Source organism: Myripristis murdjan, chromosome 3 (assembly GCF_902150065.1).
Source record: "Myripristis murdjan chromosome 3, fMyrMur1.1, whole genome shotgun sequence".
Taxonomy (NCBI): Eukaryota; Metazoa; Chordata; class Actinopteri; order Holocentriformes; family Holocentridae; genus Myripristis; species Myripristis murdjan.
In genome coordinates, this window is record NC_043982.1 from 18,374,028 (window position 1) to 18,398,429 (window position 24,402).

At 40.6% G+C, this 24,402-nt stretch overlaps 1 protein-coding gene and 1 pseudogene across 1 annotated transcript in view; one reads left to right on the forward strand and one right to left on the reverse strand.

The window, feature by feature from the left end:
• Nucleotides 1-24,402, forward strand: part of sv2ba (synaptic vesicle glycoprotein 2Ba) — a 163,382-nt gene that overhangs the window by 94,886 nt on the left and 44,094 nt on the right. The window lies entirely within an intron of this gene.
• LOC115378596 (A-kinase anchor protein 13-like) overlaps nucleotides 1-24,402 on the reverse strand; it is a 121,042-nt pseudogene that overhangs the window by 91,192 nt on the left and 5,448 nt on the right.

Here is a 24,402-nt window from a genome sequence, read left to right on the forward strand (position 1 = left end):
CAGTGATGTCTGACCCTTGACCTCCTTACTATAGGTGACTTTTAATAAAAAATTAAGCCTTCTCTACTCTTAACCTTGCTGGAGGGCCCTCTTGAAAAGCATTGGCTAAATACCTGAAATGTGAATGGATTTTCTTGAAGTGCAGTACTGAGCGAGCCATGCTCTAGAGAGGTAATTTTTGTTTCACCACAGCAACAGACGAGTAAAAAGACTAGGACAGCACTGGCATTTCATAAAAATGACTGAACTCCTGCTAACATGTGATGCGGACTATCATGTAGGGCTTTTTTGTGTGGTGGGAAGGCAAAATAACACTATCCTCTTTGAAAATAAAATGAACGTTTTTGAACAGTCCATAAAGTCTTGCATCCTGTTGAGTGAGCACATCCTTTAATGGGAATTTTGGGTTACAGCAAATAATGCCACTAAACAGAAGATTTCGATTTAACTGAGAAGAACTGATTTGATTTGAAATAAATGGAAAGTGAAATCAAGTTCAAGTTCAAGCTGACAATAAACTTGAACTTGAATTAAACTTTCCAATTATTTTGATCTTATTTTGAGCTTAACTGTATTATTTTACTGTATTCTGACTTTATATATGATTGTATGTTGTTGGTGCCAAACTCTTATTTGTCATGATGCTGCTTTCACAGGCAGGTGTCCTTGAGAGAACAGCTTATTAATTTCAGTGGGACTAACCTGGTTAAATAAATCTTAACTATATGTAGTGGATATGAGACCACTGAAAGTGATGAACATGAGCAGGCAGAATTAAAAACTGTTTTGTTTTGTTTTTTTTTTTCATAAATTAATCACTGTAGGTGGAGCTCCCGTCCCACAGGTCCCCTGGAGGTGCCAGACAAACAAGCTGCAAAGGATTGTGGGTGGGAAGCTTACCAGGACACAGCGCCTGCAGGGTGTCATGGCTGCTCCTTAAGGTGCTGGTGAGGTGCCTCTGGGTGCTGCCAGCAAACAGCAGGAAATAGTCCACGCCCTCCTCATCCTGAGCCAGCTCTTCATCACAGAGCTGCACTGTGATAACACACCTCCCCTGCGGACAGAGAGAGAGAGAGAGAATGAAAAACAAAGAGAAACAGAAAGACACACATGCAGAGACAAAAAGAAAAAAGAAAAGAAGAAAAAACAGGAAGACAGAACCCACAGAAAAAGAATTATCAGAAACACGTATGTGAGAAAGACAGACACATACATCAGTGCACTTGCATAAGCACGCGTCTTACACGATCATGCAGAGTTTGACTGGGTGATAATGTGACTGGTGTGTTGTTGTGATTTAAAGGTGACATGCCTGGCACTTTCTGTCTCTCCAAGTGAGGGCCACATTCCCATTAATCCTGGTGCTTTGTTGCTTCCTGTCACAAAGAGGATGTTGCTACTTAACACCCATATGCCTGTCTGATGTTGGTCAGCATCCATTTTTTTTGAAAAACAAGACGAGGGAGAGGAGATGAAAACAGCCAATTCCAGCTGATGTGCCTTTTGATGCAACGAGCAGCTATAAGTCTGCAGTTAGTAAAGTAAAACTGGAATAAAGTTGTATATTACTTGTTTCTTGTGCCCTGAAGCAATGTGGTGCATTTCCTGTGGAATCCAACCTGGTGGCACACAATTTCAAATGCAGTGCAGAGACTGCCAAGGCTCTCCGCAATAGTCTCATTTGTTTGTGGTAATTACACTAATGTCTCAGAGTTAATGTGGTAATGATTTATTGATGTTAAAATGCTACACATCACACCAGTACCAAACAAACAAGTAGACTGATAAGGCATGGAGGAGCAGCTTCACTTCCTGCAAACACATACTGAGACTGCTGCTACGGAGCGGGAAGATGATTTATCCATAAAAAAACGTCTCATTAACATGAGGAGGCAACATGAGTGACGGCTGACACCCTCCATTAAATTTTCTTTATTCCTTAGTAAAAAATAAAATCAGGTTGCTCAAGCGCTCATCGCAGTCTATCCAGGGAATGGGAACTGCTTCACAATCATACAGCTGCACACATTCGCACTGAGAACTGCCCAGTATGACCACAGCCTTACACCACTGACCACTGAGCAGAGGATTCAACGCCCACAATGCTCACAGGCGCCTCAACAGGGGCCTCAACAGCAATCACTCATACACTGTCCTCAAACACATTTTACAAGTTGGCCCTGGGGTTCAAAACAGCGACCTTCAAGTCACTTGTCCATCAGAACAGACTAGAAGAGAATGTTCTTTATTGTCATTGCACAGCTGTACAGCAAAATTTGGTCTATCTCCTGAGCAGTAAAACACAGTACACACACAAGCATACACAAACATGTGCACACACATGCACTGTATATTTTTTTTTAAAAAAAAGACCCATCAAAAAAACTAAACACAATAAATAGGAAAAAGAAAAAAAAAAACATTATGAGAGTATAAAATATTATTAGTTATAGTATTAGTTTGGAGAATTTGGAGAAAGAGAATTATTATTACACTTTAAACAATTTATATCAACATAGCAACTATTTACGGCCACAGCAGAAATGTGGCAGTTCAACATTACCAAATTGCTGATATTCTTTGATTATTAATTGTGGGACCCAGTATTGTGGCATACTAATGTATGCAGTTTATTGTGCAGCATTTTCTGAAGTCCATTCAAGCTGTGTGATGGCTGACTGATGTGGGGAATGATACAGTGTCACGGGAGGACAGATGGAGGAGGAGGAAAACCAGCAAAGAAAAGGAATATTGTTTAACCTCAGCTGCTTTCCGCTGGGGGGCTGCAGCCTGTTGACACCAAAGAGTCATAATGGGACACTGCTCTTCATTAAATTGAACCATGGCCACTATCTTTTCACAAGCCTGCTCAAACATGAAGGTTCTGAGGTGGCAGCAGTGGTTGTTGCTGGGGAGAGCTAAACAGGGTTAAAGGTGCTTCCTCCTCCTCTTATAAAGTAGTCGCCCCAGGGCCTTGTAGAGGAGAATCAGCAGGTTGACAGCAGGAGGCCTAACCAGCAGCCTTGGGCTCATCAACTTTCTGTATGGCAAGCCACTGCTGCTGAGCAACATAGTTTAAAAAAAACGAAAAAAAAAAAGAAAAAAAAAAAAAAAAAAAAGAAATGTTCAAAGGCAACCACAGAGCCCAGAGCCCACAGGAAGAGAAACAGCCCTCGGAGAGTCAGGACTGAATATATTGACTTGTAATTGCAGCATGGAAGGAGGCAGGTTTTGCTATGCAAGGAGAGTGTGAGCTTTAACAAGCACGGCAGAGGCACTGGCGTAAATGAGTTGTAGATGGGTGGAAGCCACCGGGCATGACATTCTCTCCATTAAAAAACTTATCTTTTACTGTGGGCCCAGATTGGAAATTAGAGTTTTGTGCTGCTTAACGGAGTGGTACCTCAGTGATTTGTGAGTTTGCACTTCATATGAAAATGAAGACATATTAGTGTGAAATGAGTTCCACATCCTCACTATGAACAAAAGAGAAGCCAATAGAAGTGTTTTTTCTCTCTGCCACTGAAGGTGAATGGTAAACCACATCAGTCTTAACGCCAGCCTGCCGCAACCTGCACACTAACAGCATCCTCTCTTAAAATGATTTCTGATATCAGCAGAACAATCCATTTTCATGTCCAATTTAATATACAGCCGTATCATAAACAACATTTAGAGCAACGGGATTGGTTTTTGAAGATTTACTAACAGGTTTAGTGTGGGACAAACTTCATAAAAGCATCTCTACAAGAAACATCTAATATTTCACATTAACACTCTCCCCTTTCAAGCCCCAAAATATTATAAAATATCTTTCTTCTTTATTTTTTTCTTCAGGGCTTTATTGTCAGGGTTTTGTGACCTTTGACCTCAGCACTATTTGTTACTATCTAAGTCCTCTGTTGACTGTGCCACTGGTGGTCTCTTCAGATTAAAGAGTGAGATTAACAGCTAGAATATAAATGGAAAGAAGCTCATTATCAGTCCTCTTAGAGGCAAAGTGGGGGCAGGTAGTGTGTGTGTGTGTGTGTGTGTGTGTACGTGGAGTGGATACAAAAACAGAGATGTGAAACATCTGCTGGAGGTAACAGGAAGCACAGCTGCACACACCAACCTCCTGCAGAGTGTACCACAAAGCATACATGCACACATACACACACATACACACACAAACTGCCACTAACATCCATTAACATTAATATTCATGACTGGAACACAAAATAATATCTGCTCCCGTGAGCCAGCTAAATCAGGAAACTAAACTAGCAGTTTGGAAGCCATGCACAAATACTTGTGTTTCCCCATGGGCCACACCAGCATGACTGTGCTCTCTGCTGGTAATAAGTACTTATCACAGTCAGTGACCTGCTGCTGTATTGACCTGCTAATCATGGAGCTTCAGCAGGAGAGCAGGGAGCTTTGAAGCAACATCAAAAGAGCAGCTGGAGGTCCCGACCCCCACCCCCTCCCTTAAAATGAGAGTATATGTGTCTGGCTCTATGTGCCTGTCACTCTTTCTCTCTGTGTGTCTAACTGTATATATGAATAGTCAGCAGGGGAGCCTCATGTTTATAAGCACCATGGTTCAAACCGCCACCCTGCTCAAGTGTCCTTGAAAGAGACACTGGATCCCTACCAGATCCACGGCTGCTGTTCTGTGGCCGACTGACCTCTGACCTCCCTGCAGAGGAGGAGAAGGAGGGACGGCTTCCTCTTCAAGGAGCATTAAATAGCAGTCATTTCTTTTAAAGCTGGACCAGGTCAACTTTTCATGTCTGCGGCTTCAAAAATATATGAACATCAAATCCAAGAAAAGAACGATGTCAAGGTGGTGTCTAGTCAACTGTGCCCATGCTTACCAAGATGGTTGGCCTCTGATGCTTTATGGGCTTTCCTTTAAAAAAATAGGCTACTATAACAAAGTCTGTGATACAATGGAATATTTCTAACAAACGTGCAGTCTGTGCACCACTAATAGTATAGCTGCATTGTGCAGGTATACTATTAGCACCACGCACACCGTTTGCCCTACTGTGAGCGCACAACTTCTATCCGTGGCATTCTTGACACTTGGCTCAACAAGTGAGCAAATGTAGCGTATTCCCTCAGATGAACATCTATACCGCTCATGGAGAATATCGTCAGGAAATGCCAGCGGATCCGCGCGACCCCTAAATACTCTTTGTCTCCGTAATGAGCCACGGACAGTCCTGGCTCCCAGGTTAAACTTAGCTCATAACCTGGTCCCGACCAGGTTATGAGCTAACTTGGGTTTCCAATGAAGAGTATGTATTCCTTGATGACACATCCCTTTCAGTTGGACTGAAACCACTTTTGACAACCAGAAAACTACACAGAGGCTGAATTTTTTTTGTCAGTGATAGACATGACATCATCCATTTAGTTAGTGAAACTGAGTTTTTGTGACTGTCCATATTGTTGCATTTTCACCAGACAGTAAGACCATGTCAAAATTCACAGACAGACTCTCACATTTCTGTCTGTACAGTGATGGATCGGTGTAGCCGCCGCCTTAGCAGAGATGTTTTGTTTGTTTTGGTGTTTGTTTTGTATTATTTTACAGAAAAATCTTGCCTCCAAACTCCACAACCACCAATATGCCTATCAACAGCCATGTGTCCTGTTAGTGAGACACTGAACCCCTGCCTGCTCATTACATCATAACTCACTGTGGATAAGAGTCAGCTAAACACCAAGAATGTAAACGCAAGATCTAAAACTCAAGGCTCTAATCACCCACAGTAAGAGAACAGCAAAGTGTCGGCATCTCCTGCTGTCTAATGAACACCCACCTCAAGTCATCCTCTACCCAATGAATCATATCCCCTGTCTACCTCCTCTAACTACTCTCTGAAACTGTTTCTCCCTCTCTTAAGGTCCAGCTCTGTCTCTTTAACAGAGTCAGACCTTGACAGAGGATAATTGTGAATGAGAGAAGTGATAGTTAAAATTTACACTTCTCTTACATTTTTTCTATTGTTACATGAATACAGTAATAACACTAAGGCTAAGTCCCTTAATTTGCTTAATACTGGCTGCTTATCATTTTGGTAATCTGGCAACTGAATCTTATTCTGCTCCTGGCCTTCTTGTAAGTCACTCTATATCAATATAAATTTGAAAAAGGTACTTAACCCCAACCTGTTTTCTCACAGTCTGACAGTCTGTCTGGTTCTGCCCATGTGTCTGGATGTAGATCACAGATAAGGTTGTCTGGATGGTAAATGTGTGAGCTGGTCTAGTGTTAAGATACACACACACACACACACACACACACACACACACACACACACACATCTCTGACTTATCTCTTTCTATCCTTCAATCTTCCTGTGTGCACTCCTCACCTGCAGCTGGGGACTAATACCACCACTCATTTACTCGCTCGCTTTATTTGCTATTTCAACACAGCTGATTGGAATTTGCTACAGTGACACTGTAAAAAGACAAACATAAAAAAGGTAATCACAACATTTATGCCATCAATTAATGGAAAGTTAGGGACAAAACAATGAACATTCTTAGTAAACACATATCATATCAAAATCAAAACTTTTGATACGCTGTCATTTTCCAGTACACACACAAAAAAAAATGTATCTGGGCTGAAGTGCTATAAAATGCTATTCCCTTGAGTTCAGATTTCTGACAGCCTCAGCATATGTGCTGTTCCTGAAGCATGTAGTCCTAAATTTAATACTCTAGAGGTGGCTCCCAGAGGGGAGAAGTTTGATGGGGGGTGAACAGAGTGTGTGGCATCTGCCATCACCTTCTGAGCCTCGCATTTAACACGAGGGGAGTATATAGAAGAGACAGAGGGGAGGTCACCTCTTATGATCTTAGATGCTGTGTGAACAATTCTCTCCAACTTCTCTCCCGGGAGGTCGAGCTGCCATGCCACACAATGACTGAGAAGCTGAGAGCACTATCAAGAATCACTCATTCAGTGCCTCACTAGACACACCAAACCTTCCTAAACTGGCACCAAAATTAAAGTCTTTGTTTTTGCATGGCAGATAAGATGCATATTGTCACACTAACTGTGGTTTTCATAAATCTAACAGGGCATCCACACTGTGACAAACATGTTGATGGGGCACTCTGCTCTGTAATTGTGGGCAGTGCAAAATGCTGCAATTGCACCTGGATGGTGATCTGCTGCTATAGAGGTTAAAACAAGTAAGCTATTCATAGCTCGATTCATAGCTCATTCCCACCCCCAAGTAATCATACAACAAGTTGTCGAGAACTAGGAAGCTTTAAATAGCTGTGTTCAGCTTGAACTTGTTCATTTTGCACTTGAAAGGCAGAACTACTGAACAGAATGAAATTGCATCATTGGTGGCATCCTGCCAAGTTTCAGTAATGATGGATGACTAGCCAGACATCCTAGTTATGAAAGAAAATGAAGCCTGATGGGTCGCCATTTCGTTCCACTTTTTTCCTTACGTCCCAACTGCAAGCAAATAAAGCCAGCAAATAAGCAAATAAAGCCAGAGAAATGCAGCCTTTGGAGGATATTTTCAACAGAGTTGTTTCCAAAATTTGCAAAAATTCACATTTGCTGAGTCCACCAAATTCCACGCAGTGCCTGTGGTCAATGGTTGAAAAGTGAACTTTCTTTGTTGCACAGTCATATGCAGAGCAGAAATGACTGGGTATGGCTGAACTAGATTATTATGAGTATTTTACTAGAAATAGTGACTGCAGTTATTTATGATTAATATTACCTGTGATGATTTGAAGAACAAAAATGTCTTTCTCTATTTTGGGCATGTTATAGCCTATCAACATCTTGATGACGAATTAAACTGTTTTGATGCTGCTAATATGCCCGCATTCTGCAATTATTACTGTTATTGTGGAAAATAAAATTATGACATAAAATTGCATATAATTGTGCAGTGTGGTAGCAAGAAGAGTAGTACTTACATATAATGGAGCTTGTTTTGGATTGAGTTTCATGTCCTTGGACACTGTAAAGACAAAAAACAAACAAAAAACAAACAAAAACAAAGTTAAGGTCCATCAGATTGTAGTAATGAGAGAGACATTTACATCAGTGGGCAATTGTCTCCAAACTGCCTGAACTTCATGTAGGGTGCAACCATCCAGGGCGAGCCATGTGCTGGTTTCTTTTCCAATCAAACACTACAGCAGATAATTTCATTGGTTAGCTCCCTTCTCTGGTTGAAGGTATGTACTTTGGTTCATTGGTTACCTTACCCATTAGTCTATGTACAGCTTGTGAAGAAGCCACTCAGGGCGGATGTTAATACCAGGTGTAAACAGGGTTTACGTGAGGCAAGGATTGGCACTAAAATAATCTCTGTGCCTCCATTTGTCTGTTATGTGCACATGCAGGTATGTCACATAAGACAATAGGCACTATCCTACAAGTAAATGATAACTCATAGTGGCTACACAGCTAAGCCTGCCACGTTTCTTTAGGGCGTAAATTTTCTTTCTTTTAAGCAAAATTTTTTAGCAGTTTAATCGCCGTGAACTTGATTAATGACGACTCTCTATTTTTTTTTAGCCTGCAAGTTATGATGCTACCAGCCATGTATCAATTAAATAAAACCAACTTAATAAAAGATCTATCTTCATATTTTATTTACAATTCTTTGGCATACTGTTGGCAAAAACTTTACCATGCACACCAGACAGGGCTGTGTACCACAGACACAGAGATGCTTTTGGTATCAATACTCACCTGGGCAAAGGTAAGGTTACCATTGGCCCACGCTCACAAAAAAAGCTAATGCAATCCTTTAATCAATGAATTGAGCTACTATTATGGTACTGTTGCTTGGTTGAAAACCTAGATACACATGGCTCTGGACGGGACATGGTTACAAATCACTGATCTGCAGGATATAATTAAATGTTTTCAAAGTATTGAACAATGAACAGGTAACCCTTTTCTTTTTTGCTCTTCCCAAAATGGATGCATAGCAGCTCTAGCCAGATCAGAACATTGGTTACGACATGACGACTGCCAAGCTTTCATCTTAAGCCGTGACCCTGGCAGTCACACTGTGGGAGGTTAACAGGGCATGAGTCTGGAACATACACACACACACAAATGCAAAAACATACATGCCAGTGTATGCGCGCGCGCGCACACACACACACACACACACACACACACACACACAACCATATCAAAACAGCTAACTCTCTCAGTGCTTGTTTATTCTAAGAAAGCAGCCAAAACTGCTCATTAAGACAGAAGCCTCTTCTGAGTTTTAGGGCCCCTGCCTCTTCTTAGTCACCCCATATGTGCTGATTCTTCCAACAGTCCGTAAAGCCAGTTCACAACCCAAAGCGTACCACTTTGTCCCTTTAATGTGGGTTCAAAATGCAGGGAAAAATCAGCTGGCAGGATTTACTAGCTCATCTTCACACTGGATTCAGAGTCTGAGACTAAAAGCCTTTTTCTGGGCACAAGGGCAGCAACAGTGGGTGTGTAATTATTACAACCAAACAAAGGTATTACAGAACTGAGTAGAACTGGATTGTAAACTCTTTTTGTTTAACTTCCTTGAAGAGATATTGGCTTGCTTGCATTCATCAATGAGTCAGGGGTGCATTTGGTGTCAGGGGCCTGTACACTCCACAGTTATTTGGAGAGACAATTTTCTTTTGTTTGCTGTTCCCTGGCAATAAAACAAGTTCTTTCTGCCGGCCTCCGTGCTCAGCAGTGCATTAATCACATGAAGCCCATGGTGGGGGAGTCAGCGACAAAGGCCAGGACCTAATGAGTTCAGCAGAGAACACCAACAGAGTCAATGTTGGACTCAACAGAGCACTGAACCGCAGCAAGGCCAATTCACATTTTGCCGCCCAATCCAAACATTTTTCCACTTTTCTGCTGAATAAATAGGCTCGAGTTAGAATTAGGCGGATCAAGTAAGGGGATAATCAGTAGCTCTAATAATACTCTGGAGTCTAATCCTCTTGCCTTAAGTGCACTGGGCCAGGGCCCAGCTTTCTCACCACATGCAGTGACTGACAGCACACAGACTTTGACTGATAAGACTCTCACACACTGTCCCCTACAAGCTCATTGGTTCTTTGACATTCTTACATTTTGGACACGTAATAGATGTTCTCGCCAAGACCAGCCTACACCAAGTGGGGATGAGGGACTTGAATGAGACACATCCAGGATGGCAAATTAGCAAGCGCCACCTGCCTAATACAGGTAAATATTTGCAGTGGCAGGTAGATTTTTTCAGTCTGCGAGACACGGGTTAAATAAAATAACCTGCAATTCTGTGGTGACAAAGCCAACAAACAAAACAAAGTAGAAATGCTGAAGCATGGAATATTATTTAATCAAAGGTGGTAACAAGATGACAGGGGAAAAGAACAAAATATGACAATGTAGTTTTCGCTTAGCTGAACTTCTCTCTCATTTGTCAAGGTGACCAAAAACTATTAACCACTTGACACCTGAGCAAATTCACTTGATTTCTTAAAAAAAAAAACATGGGGGGAAAGGCAATGACAAATTATAAATAAATGAATAAATAGATAAATACCAAAATATTTTTTAAATGAGAAGACAACAGTTATTAAAATGATATGTTAAAATGTCAGTGGTGCTGGATCAACATCAGATTTCTTGCATTTCGAAGCTTGTGAAAAATGCAATGTAAATCTAAATTGAAAAAGAAAAAAGCATCTGGCAAAAAATCTGAGCAGCTGGTAAACTTCTGGCATCCAGACACTGTGGCACCCTGGACACATTGCCTCTGATGAACACATACTGACTGTTACAGGTACTGAACCTGTGACTTTTCAGTCATGGGACATCTTATTATTCCAATAGGGACATGTCTGATGGCAGGCAGTAGGTGTGCTGTTACCTTCGCTCACTGCAGAGTCCTAACTTGACGACCTTTCCACCTTTATTCATTCAGGGAAGTTTCACTGACCTCCACACTCCTTTTCCTATCCTGCTTCACATTCACACCGTTTCACATGTTCACACCCGGGAGCTGCTCGTAACAATCACAGTCTTCTAATGTTATTGCTTCTTGCCTTGTTGAGGAGCACCTCAGGAGTTGTTGTTGATGGATGGGAGATTATTTACCAGTCATTCTCACTCAGATTTTACCAGCTGATCTGATTTATTCATAACATGTTAGACATTCACAAGAGCATTTTCCAAAGCATAACTACCTCCTTAAAAATGCTCTTTGATTTTTTTTTTGTTTGTTTGTTTGTTTAATAAATGCATAGCTGCCAGAGAAGCTTATTTGTTGATACGCCATCATACACCACTAACAGGTAGGTAAAAACTTGTATATTTATGTGATGTCATTGTCAGTTTTTTTTTCCACAGTGAATTACAATGAGTCAGCGGGTGGAGCTGAAGCATCCTGCTCAAGGACACTTAAGCAGGAGGACACACATTAGCTGAAGTGGCCTTTAACCTTTGACCTTTTGGTTACGTAACAGTTAACTGGCCCCGCCTGGTTTCCTGCATAGTGACTGCTGTTTCTGACTTTTGTCTCATATGGTAGCCAACAGCGGATGTTAGACACATGAGGGAAGTTGATTCACTATTTTTGCATCATTGCCTACAATACTGCAATATCCGTCTAAAACTTCCTTTTAGGTGTAACTTATGAACCGGGCTGTATAGTGAGTCAAAAGCAGCATCAAATATAAACTTCCTCGCACATGAAGAGGCTGTTGTAGTCTTTCTCCTCTTAGACTTTTCCACAGTGGGCCTGTGTAATAAAACAAACTTATAGATGCATTTTTTTTGTTTGTTTGTTTGTTTGTTTTGTTTTGTTTTTGTGTGTGTTTTTTTTTGCCCCCAAGTGAATCTCCACACATAAGGTTAATTTATGGTTCCACAACCCAAAATGCCCCAGTTGCTACATCTGAGTGGGTATACTATTATACTGTATAGTTTATGTGTGCCTCTCCAAAACTGCAACTGTACATAGAGTAACACAAGACTGTAAGAACTGTTATTGAATTTCCAGCCACAGTGGGATACCATGGAGCTGGTTGAGGAGAGATGAGATCAGCATGGGTAATATGTACAACACAGCTTCCCTAAATGATAAAAATAAATAAATAAATAACAGATGTAACCAAATTCATAGCAAGAAATGACCATAAAAATGATCATAAAAATGCCATCTAGCTGTACAGTGGTCTATAGGCAGATACACCAAGGCAGAACTATAATCGCAAAGACTTTTTTTTTTTTTTAAAAGGGGATCAATATTTGGAATTCACTAACTATACAGCTCGAGACTGGCTAAACATGACTACCTCAAGTGCTGCGTATTTTGGCTGTTAGCATGCAAAGTACAATGTAGCAGCATGCTGGTGGCTAGTGGTAAGGCTAGGGGTTTCAAAAAACTATCCATCTTTCAAAAAACTACTAGTTTAAAAAACTATCTTTTGGTGAGCAACTGCTTTCATTTTACAATTATCCCCACATATTCACAACCTTAACAAAGGACTCTGGACATTCCTCAACACCTAAAACAATAAATACGGGACAGTTCGCTGGTACAATCATGTAATTCCTGCGGCAACTGGGTGGGGGAAAAAATAGAAAATAAAAATCAACCAATCCTAGCAAAATTGCTTAGGCATACATTTTTCACAGCTCAGACATTTTTCGCATGCAAGGTCAGCCAATTAGGAGCCACTGGGAAAAGCTGAACATAATACACACATTTCTTTGGTGTAAAATAGTATGCCATTCAGCAAACAGACAAAGACTGTAGGCAGAGCTTTTTTGTAGTTAATTAGAATTACTATTACTATTTAGTATTACTATTACTATTAATTACCAATTAGTATTAGTATTAGTCAAAATAATAATAATAAAAAAAAAATCATTAAAACATATATTTCGTAATTGAAATTGCAGGAGTGGCGGCACCCTCGCTCCCTTTATGGACCAACACGCCCCTGCTTAAATGTAAGTCTTTGTGTGTTTGTTGGTTTCTTACTTGTTTGGTTTCTATTGTTCTTATTTTACTTACTTTTATCCTGTGCTCTGCATTTCATATGTTGATATTGTTGTGTAACTGTTTTAACAAAGGACCAGCTATAGGGACAAATCAGCTTAAGCTATAAATGTTACAATATATGGCATACAAATGTTTGTCCAATATTCAATGTACAGCCTGTGAATTTGTCAAGGAAAAATTGAATAAACAAACAAATAAATGAACAAATAAATATTTTCCCCGCCTTAGCTAATGTGTGAGCTGAATGCAAACTAGAAAACCAGCTTAAGGTTACACCCAAAAGCGTTCACCAACTGGTTTACAATGCAATTCACAAATTGCAGGCTTTACTGCAGAACTGGTTAGACTAATCATTAGGTTTATAGGACCTAATGTGTAACTTATTAGATGATGTAACTGACGGTAAGTCAGAAAAGCTGTCATAAAAACAAATCACTGCTTTGGTATCTGTTCTCCAGGCTCCTTTTGAGCTCTCATGTCCATGTGACGCTGGCTGTGATGATTAATCTGGTCAGTTCCTTACGGGATGTCTCTAACGTTTCCTGTTACAGCACTGTATACAGAGTAGAGGTCAACGTTCTAGTATGGATTGTCCATATTTCCTGTCACAACAGATTCTTTCTGAGATGATACAGTCATATGAAACTGGTACATTGTCATCATACTCAACAGTGTGTGTCAACCAAATGTTTAATATATTTCTAGACAATTCCATTTGCATCTGAAGCAAAAGATCATGAGTAGTTCAGAAAGTATGCGGTACAAAGTGTGACCTCTACGCCTCCATCTGTAGGTCATGTTTTTACAACAATTTGGAAACAATTCTGTGATGGAGAATTGAAGACGGTGCAGCACTGAGTACTGAAGTTTCTGAATTGCAGATGGCTGAAATACTTTCTCAGAGGTAAACATGTTCCAGACGGCTCCCAGAAACAATGTATTATGCTGAGTAACCACTGGACTTGTGGCTCAAGTTACATGTCAGCGAAAAGTCTTCATTATACTGAAACCAAATAAAGCCAAAACATTTGAATCTCATCTTTCACCCTCTATTTTTTTCTTGTCCCTTTCTCTTAAGTGCCAAAAATACCTAATAATGTATTCAATATGTCAGCTTGCAGCTATTTTGTCTATGTCAGTATTGCTTTATTATTTAAGACTTTTCTTGTTTTGCACAATGGCAAATTTGAGCAAAGGCTAATATTCAGTAATAGGGCTTCAAGTGCTGGCTACAATGATAACAGGCATTAACCTGAAAATCGCACAGTTCTTAGTGAAATCCATTATCATTAGACAAAGCCTGCACTGAGGCGCAACATTCAACTTGTATTGTTATCTTTGAGATCCATTATGTTTAGAGAAAGAGGGTAAATAAAAACTGCATATCACTTGTCTGTGTTTCCAAAACCAAAGTCTGGCACCACCTCCCCCTCTTTGGTAACAAAGTAAGATCCTTGAGAAAGACATCCTCTAAGCTCAGACCTACTGCCACCCGACACCTGTTTATAGAGATTACACAACCCATTAACTCATCTAAATCAGTAGGCCCAGACGCCTGCTTTCAGAAGAGCTTTACGGAGTCTCCATTATAGCAGAAACTGCCATTTTTGAACTACGATTAAAACAGACTTTTCTTCCTTCACAGGAGCAAGGCGACAAAAAGGCAGGGCATCAGCCACATTCAAGTGCACAGCCGTCACAAATGGACCAATAAATCAGGAGACAAATCCCTCTCAATGCTGGAATGGAGTGGTAATACGCCAAGTCAGGGGTCTGAAAGGACCTGTTATGGCTTCCACAGGTCCCCTGACTATCAGAATACACCATAATAGCCATGTGACTGTGGCATGAATGGAAGGATGAATAGGATTAACTTCACAACTCATTAAACGGACTGTCTCCTACACCCTTCCCAACTGTCAGCTGAGGCCTTCCCAGCAAAGCCACATCCCAGTCATATAGCACAGACACTTATGCTCAGTCAGAAATGTATGAGTTGTGTTGCTGTTGTCTCTGACAGCCCCCCCCCCCATAGGAAAACATGTTCTTGATCTCAATAGTCTGGATAAAGGTTATAAGGTTGAACAAATGTCTAGTAGGCTATACATACGTACCATAAATGCTACTAACAACAAAAATCAGTGAGTTCCACTAATATATAGTCTAGTCTTGTATGCAAGAGCATCGCAGGCTGTATAATGTTACTGTATCATTAATTGCATCATAATCTGCATAATCCTACTCGGATTGAAGAAAAATTGATCAAGGAAAGATTCTAGGCTGGCCTGTGTTTTATATGTTCCAAATAAAACTCTTGAATCTTGAATCTTGTGCAGATAGTGTGCTCTTCAGCGCGAAATAGCTTTGAATTCTGCCACTTTCTTTTGATTTAAGACAGAATTTCAAATCTACAGAAAACCAATCGTGGGCGCAGTCAGTACAAAGTACAAATTCTTGCACACCTGCTTAACTGATGCAACCATGATTTATAGCTTATGTCATTAACTAGATGAATGTCATTAACAAAAATAGGCTATTATGACTACTTGACTCAAGCAACCTATGTCAGCGACAATTAATTCTCAATCTCTCACCCGCTCTGCTTAACCCATAAACAAGAGCCCAAATGCCCATTCATTGTTCCAAGCAAATCAATTAATCAATACAATTCTTCCTTTTTCCTTAAATTTGCTGATTAATTGTTGCAGGCTTACATGACCCTGAAATTAAATCTCTCAAATAAAATACATCAACTGTCTGTGAGAGGATGTTACATCTGCCACAGAGAAAAAACGACAAGAAAAGAGGGGACGGCATCTTCAAAATAATTTTAGATTATCAAAGTAAATTCTGATTAAAAATATAAATAGAGCAGCATTCCATCACCTATAGTTCAACAGTCCTCTCATTAGGCATAAGAGTATGAAATAGAGACGGGTAACTGTCAAAATACAGTACACACCAATAGGGCCGTGCGATGTGACAGTCTATATCGTAGGACAAGAGAAAAATGCCTATCGGTAGAAATTTTCATCTATTGTTTCTGTTGCTGTTGTCACAAAAGCCGCTTTATGGCAGTGTTTTATGTCTTTGAGTCGGAGCTCCTAGTTGTCTTGAATGCACCATTACTACACGTGGGCTCAAATAACAAGCAGACATGGAGGAGTGTGACATAGAACAAAACTCCCATAACACTCCTACACAGAACAGGACTCAGCCCGACCAAGGCAAAATGAAGAACTGTGAGGTACTCCTGTCGTTTGGATATGAGAAATCTGACTCCAAACAGAAAACCGCACTTTGCAAAACATGGTACAGACCAGTTCCTATGTCAGACTCTGACACAAACAAACAACAAAACAACAAAAAGGTGCAAGCAACACAGAAGGGAAGTGTTGAAAGCCAAAGCAAACCTCAGCTCTGTGCAATGTCACTTCCACAAAAAAGGAGAAAAGAGAAAGTGACTTTTGTACATCACAGAGTTATTAAAAAGTAGTCATGATGACTGTGGTTATTTTGTATAGACAATTTTTCATCAAATTCACAGAAAACATACTATGTCGTGATATATATCACTACCAGGATATGAAATTATCAATGTGATAGAAGATTCTGTCCATATGAGACAGTCCAAGACACCAAAATCAAGTGTCCTAACGGGGTGTCCACCACAAGCCAGCAGAACGGCTTCAGTGTACCTTGGCACTGACAGAGTGTCTGAGACTCTATTGGAGGGAGGCCACACCTAAGCACAATGGGATGTTGATTAATTGTCTTAGGAACTAGCCCTCTGCTTTCAATAGTTTACATGCCTCATTTGCTAAACTGTCACCATGATTTTTGGTTGTTAGCTGTTAAGTGTTTTTATGTGGCGATCAGGTTGAACAGCTCTCAGCTCAGTGCCTGCCGCCTGCTGAAAAGATATGACTATGGTAAGGTTTGCTCCATACATAAAGTCAGTGTAGCATTTTGACCTCCTGGCTGGGGGGATGGATCAATCATCAATGAGTCCATCAACAACCAAGTCTTGTGTGTTGTCATCATTTGGTAAAGACACTGAAAGCTGCTCTCCATAAAAGCATAATCATCTACAGATAGTGGTCTCTGTTCTGAACTAGAGTGGCAATGGCTGCCTTGGCTCGTGTTGGTTGCATTTTTGCATTTGGTTTGGATTCACACTGCTCAGTTACAAGCAAATCAATGCTTATAAACAAAGTCACATGGACCCACTCATGCTTGAAGAGTCTGGAATAACAAAATGAACAGAGGGAAACCGCAGTTTGTGGTTCATGTTCAGCTGTTCCTGCATGTGCTGTTAACTGGTCTTAACGGCAGAGAAGGTAAATTATGGTAGAGAGTGCAAACAAGTCCTTCAAGCTAAAGTTTCAGGGACTGGAATCAAATTTTTTGACTCTGCCACGCCACCAAAATCTCTGACCTCACAGGATGACAGCTTACCAAAACTCTGTTCAATAAACATGCCTCTTGTGATTCCATGTGAACCTGCAACAAGGCAAACTTAACCTATGAGTAGTACTTTAAACTAGATGTGAGTCAGTAAGGTGGTGGTGAGAACAGTGGTGAATCAGAGGTGACTGAGGAGGCTTTCATGGCATTAACTGAATCTGATCTGCCAGCATCAGTCCCAGAGAAATTTCCTGCAGAACATCCTAACCATGGTGTCCAAAGGCCATTTCTTTTTGACTAGCAAAACAAATACATGTGTCAAGAGCTGGTCAAAGCTGCTGCTGTTGCAAGGAGACCACTGACGACCCATCTGAATTACAGTCCTCATTTAGTAAAAACTGATATATTTTCACCTAAAACACCATGCTCTCAGCACTGTCAGCAACCAGCAACAGCATCTTGAAGCTAGTGCTGCAAAAAGAGGTAGATAAACAGGATTACTCCTCTGGGCTTTAGAGCAGTGGTGAAAAAGGCAACTGGCATGTTTTATGCAAATAGCAAAAATGGTTACACTAGTTGAATTTTACTGAAGTTGGAATGCTTGTCTAGAAAATGGTTCACAAATTCCTTTAAGAAAAAGCATTACAATTGTATGCCTTTGGGGCAAAATAGCCAACCTACCCCACACAACAGTTACTCTCTGCTTATCCATTCATAACATAACATTGCCTGTTCAATAATTAACCCTTTGACCCCAATTTTCCCTTAAATTTACCCTGAAGTTCAAACCTAGATTTTTTTCCCCCATCTTTTATGACAATGTCACAAACATATCCTGTATCTGCTGGTTGCAACGGTTCATTGAAGCTACATCACAGTTATGTTGAGTAAAATATTTAAACCCAAGATGTTTTATGGCTGCACCGTTACATGAAACAGAATAGAAAATACCTAGATGTGCACATTTCCCTGTAATTCAGCAAGACATTATTGGTATCTTTGGAAATCCTAGGTTCACCACTGGAATTTAAAATAAAGTTCTGTGGGTTTGAACAAAGCAGTATGAATTTGTAAAGATGAACCCACTGGTGGGACTGGCAAAGTTGAAGAGGTTAACTGGGTCATTATGAGACCTTCGTTTGATGGATGCCTGCTCCCTGATAATAGCAGCAAATTAGAATTATACAACAGTTTTGGTGGAGCGATTTGATTGGGCAGGGGGCACTCCACAAGCTGATATACAGTAAAAAAGCACTCTAACATTTTACTATTATGTATCTCTCTGCTTTACAAGTGTTCTGTGTTACAGCCTCTCTAAATAACTAAAGGCTCTACTGTAATAATGGATAACTACATTGTATCGACCGCAATCTGCATTATAACAAAAATGGCAGCGTGAAGGTGCAAAGATAAACATGTTTCCCAAAATAACCTTGGAATTAAAGTATGAATGGTCATCAGAAGAGGATGAGTGGGAGGAAAGAAGCCTCTATATGGCCAGGCTGTGGTTTGGATGAGGGTTAGGAAGCACTACACCTGAAAGGAAACATTTGTAGCAAGAAAGCACCTTATAATGACCTTATAACAGCATGACCTTGAATGAGATTTTGCTTAATTAATTATGGGAAACAAAGCCCAGAATGACCATGTTTTACAGGAAATATGGTAAGTCTTTTTCAACTATAAGTGTAGAGTTAAAGTTAGTTAGTACTCAAAAAGTAATCAAAAATCTACTCAACTGACTACAGTAGTTGCATACTTAATGACACTTGCTCATAATCAATGACATTACTGCCTTTTAGCTCACAGTGGACAATAACTAGCCAAGCCTGAGTTTTGCAATAGACACTGATTGTGTCTTTCACAGAATGATGAACACTCACATCCAACCCAGCTATCAGGTCGGTCCTATAAATCAGAGGTGGCAGCCCATGAGCTTAGTGAGCAGCATGCTTGTGAAAATAGCCAAACTGAATTCCTGACCTGGCTGAAAAGAGCGGGGTGGGGAAAGTGAATGAGTAACACCTCAACAACGGCCATCAAGCAAGGCATTTAATTCCCAACAGCAGGACACTGTGGTTGCATTCAGCAGCTCCCTGGTCTCAAAGTTTGTAACTGTATAAGCGTGAATCAGGATGTTGCTGGAAGAGAGCTCATCATAACTTCAGTGGAGAGGAAAAAAAGAAAAGGTGAAAACCCTAATGATAATTATGTAAAGTATGCACCCTCAGCAAGGTGAAAATACTTTGTTTAAGTCAATTTATTACTGCTAGCTCTTGTAGGTCAAAACCTCCCACTGGCCATTAATTAACCTGAAAAATGTGGGTTAAAATTCATGTTTTAAGGAAAACAGTCACCTGTGCAACTTCTCAGCTTAAGTCTTTAGTTTTTGGCTGTGCCTGGTGAGCTATGCACAACAACTATACAGAGGGACAGACGCCTAATTTAGACCTGAGTTGTCACCTAACACGAGGACTCCATGATGACACCAGAGACAGGACTTAAGGCTCAGGGAGGGGCAGGGCTTGTTTTTGCCTCACCTATGCAGTTATAACCCTCCAACATCACAGAGACAAGGTCTACCTGCCACGGTTAGCTCCTTCTGTTTTCCTATATCTTTGTATTTAATCCTAATATCCTTTTAGGATTCCGCTGGTTTTCCAATTATTAGCAGGCAACATTGTATGAGCTTTCATTTGGTAAATCAAAAGGTAGAACAAGGCATTAACACTGGTCAGGTTCAATTCACACTGCCTTACCTTTGCCTAAGATGTAAGGGCTCCTGGTACTGTAAGGTGCTTTGGAAAATAGCAGCTATGCCGACTGCCAGGGAGGCTGATTTTCCAGTCAGAACCTGTCAGGGTTAAGCTGAACTGTCCAAGCCAACAGCTCACTGATCTTGACTTTGTCTTTTCTTTGTAATGTTTCCTTGTTTCCATCCTGCTTTTACTCTTTTACTACCACCCTGCCTTCTTCATATGTCTTACATTTTTTTGGTGTTGAAGTGTTGAAGCTTGGACTGGATATCAAATTGGATTTCATGTAGGAAATGCACTGTAGAAATAAAGACTGACTGAAAGGAGCCTTTTTTAGCCACAGGGGCTAGTTTCCCTTTTTTATCCTTGCTGATCCAAAAAGCAAGAAAAAGTTTCATTCCAAAAGTGACATTCATCCTCTGACTCATTATGCAATACTACTGCAGACATCAGCCAGCCTAAGACCTTTGCTTAACAAAATGACACTTTTAATGATGAAATCACCCCTATTCATGAAGAATTAACTGCCACATTTTTGGCAGCAATTATTCCCCTAAATGGATGCATAACATTTGGAATCAAAGCCTCCACATGTAGCACAGTGAGGGAGGGTTAAAGCCCTGTCTGGGTCTGCTGGGAGTCATGTTAGTCACGGCTGATTGGCTGTCAGGGAGGGGCTTAGCGGGGTTTGATGTTTAACTCGGAGGTTTGTTTAACCTCCTATGCTTTCTCCCATAGTTACTGCCCTGCTACTACAACCTAAAGTCCACCACACACGCCTAGAGCACAAAAACTCAGACAGCAAAGCGTGTCTATACTGTGTTTGAGTCTTTGTCTGATTCTTTTCACGTTTCATTAGCAGCGCTGATCTTGTTGCGCACAGCTGAATTTGTCAGGTATACGTCATCCCATGAACAACAGCACCACAGCCAACTTCAACACACCATTTTCACAACCATTTAGATAGTCACAGCTGTTTGATTTAATCAAACCTGGCTATTGTCTCTATGGACAGATATGGGGCCATCATGGTGACACGACCTCACCCTGCCACACAAAAGAAGCCTCTGTGCAGAGACTGCACACAAACGCTGGCTGACAACACGAGGCTGGGGGATGAAAGGTCTCCTCAGTGTTTGGTGACAGTTATTACCCCCTACACTGAAACCAAATACCTGTGGGCCCAGATAGCATTATCTTATTGTGAGGCGCAGCGAGGGAGGGCCTGTAATCAGGGCTCCAGCCTTGATCAGCACCCCTCCCCAGGTCTGACAACCCCATCCTTCTGTTCCCACACTGGGAAACCATGGCAGTGCTCAGAGGAAATGTCTTTAAGGCAGACGAGAACTCTGATACTTGAAGGTACAGTTAAGTCTTTAGAGAGTGACTGCCCGAGAACAGGACTGAGTCAATATGTATAAGGACATTTAGAGAGTGGGGTGGTTATCTGATGAAACACTGAAGCATTTTCAGTAGTCATTTGCTGAAAAAGAGATATGGGCCAGAGACATTTACCTGTATGTAAATGTTCAGCATATTTTCGGCACAAAATCAGCAGGACAATTTCTGTTGCTTATATTCAGGTGTTCCTGGTAATGAAATTTCTGACAAGTTGCTGATGGGTGAAAGCAGAGTGAGCAGTGTGGTTTTCATCTTTGTCTTCCCCCTCACTTTATAGAAATGAAAGCACAGACGCAGGTACAGAATCTCTCTCAAAAAAAAAAAGAAAAAATCAATACATGCCAACTAGTCCGCTGTCAAGCTGATGCACTTACTCATTCAGCCATGGTGTGACTGCAATAACAAACTGACACTGAAAAGAAGACAAAATAGGTGCCAAAGAGCCAATCAAGCAAACTGAGCCCTAGGACACAGCACAGGTTTAGAGAGGGAAAGTGGCTGTTCGGCCCATCTGGAAGCTAAGAGGTTTAGCCTGGAGAATCCTGAGCAAAGCTAACCTCAGTCTCACAGCAGGCCTGATCAGATTAATATCAGTCCTCTGTGGTGTTGTTGACTAGCAGGTAAATATCCTCAGGTATATTTTCACACTAGTGATAGGGACTGGTGTATATTGCTGGATTACTGCTAGGGCTGCTAACTGTACCGAGTATAACATACATTGCAATGTTAGTTCCCAAAGTACTAGTCTGAGATTTCAGGCATACTGAAGCACTTCATTAAATTTCAATTAGAGCACCCACTGTGACTGACAGTGGGTGCTCTAATCAAAACGCTGTAAGATGCAGCATTGCAATAAGTGCAATACAACTATTTTGTTTCCCAAATCATTGAGGCTTCTAATTGTCATAAATTATTTACATAACTGGAAAAACACTCCTGTTTATCACTTTAGTCGCAAATGCTGCGCATCCATGTTGACTTTTATTCTTAAAGTGCAACAGCATTACAGTCACCACTACTGAATACACAATACTGGTTTAATATTATCCAGGTACGTATGACACCTGCATCACCAGGAGACCGGAGAGTACTGACGTATTAGGAATATTAACTAACCTCTAACCGTATTAGTGGGTGTGTGACTCTTACTAGCAAGTAGGGCTGCAGAGTTAATCGTATGGCACAGTTTTATGTTTCTACAATTAACTGTCCTTCAGTGATATTTAAGTGTATGTTATATTTTATATTATACAGCGCATCCACTGAAACATGATTAATTACAACCTTGGAATGCATAAAATGCACCATTTGACTAAAATCAAAGTTAAGATGTAGAAGCACCCAGAAAAAACTTTACAAATGACCATCTCTAGAAAAACAGAACAACACGCAAAGTGGAAAAGACCAGATCAGCCCAGAGTCAGAGAGGAAAATCCCTGTTGTAGCTCCTAGAAGTAGATCATCGTTTGTCATTTAGATATATTTTGTTTTTGTTAAACTAAATGACAAGAAACAGCTCTTGTGTTTGCCTGAGGGCTATAGCTGTGGCCAAAAGTAATCAAGTAGAACCCATTATTTAAAATTTGTAAATATTTTTTATAAACTGAAAGCAAGACTTTCTAGTTGCTGATAATTTGAGAAATGTACTGTTAAAAGTGAAAAAGCAAAGATATATGGTGGGTGCAACGAATTTCCATAAATATCAAAGTGCGTGAGGTTTCAGCGTAAGCATAAAATCTAGCTGTATCTGCTTGACTGATTAAATTTATTTCAGTGTCATGCACTCTGGGTGCCCAGCCCAAAGCACAGTCATGCATCATGTTGCAATATTTGTGTATGACAAACAGATTCCAAAATATCCGAAGGTATCATGCAAACAAAGTGCATTTTTGTCTGACATGGGCTTTGCGTGAGCCACATAAAAGCCATCCTATGTGAAACATATCAAGCCTTTCATAAATCACCTAAACGGTAGTTTTACAATGGCCAGTGATTAATAGCTTTAGAAATTTGCATAAAAGCAACTGACTCTCACATTAATGGGTATATGTAGGGGAAACCTAATGAGTAGGTGTATAATTTCCCCTTAATGGAGGTCAATTAACCTAATCTAACATTACTCTATTTGGTGTGGGAGTTCTGATGAATACCATAAAGCATCATCACTAAGGCAGGCGTTACCAGGCAGTGTGTCGCAGTCAGACTTTACCCTGGAGGATATTAAAACAGCCAAAACAAGGAACAAAACACTCAGAATCAAAGTAATGCAGTGCAATTTTATCCATATTCATATTTTTTTCTAGTGGAGGCCATCACCTATGGCCTAAAAGCTATGCCATGTTTGATAATACTCATAATTTCACCACGAGAAAGTACAGAGCAATTTCAAGAGCACTTTGTCTTGTCATTTCTCACAACTAAGAAAGCCATGTATTAAGGCATCAAGGGAAACCTTACCCCCAGTCTATCTGATGACAATGAGCATGACCGAAATCCCTCAAGTCTGCTCAAAATTCATTTTAAGTCCATCTGAGGGAGCAGGTGTGTTTACACAAAGCAGGTATCCTCAGTAGGCGGCATGCAAGCTCTTACCACACTGATTACAGTGAGCTAAATATGGCTTTGTGCTAACACAGACAGTAGGCAGATCAAAGCTGTGATGTCAGAGGGGAGAGGAGGAGCCTCCAGGCCACAGGTCAGGTGTCTGCTTTAACTACAACAGTCCAGCCCCACCTATCCTGCCACCAGTCTCCATCCTCCATCCTCTTGGCAGTGCTGCTGTTTTAGTATGGTTCACTTCA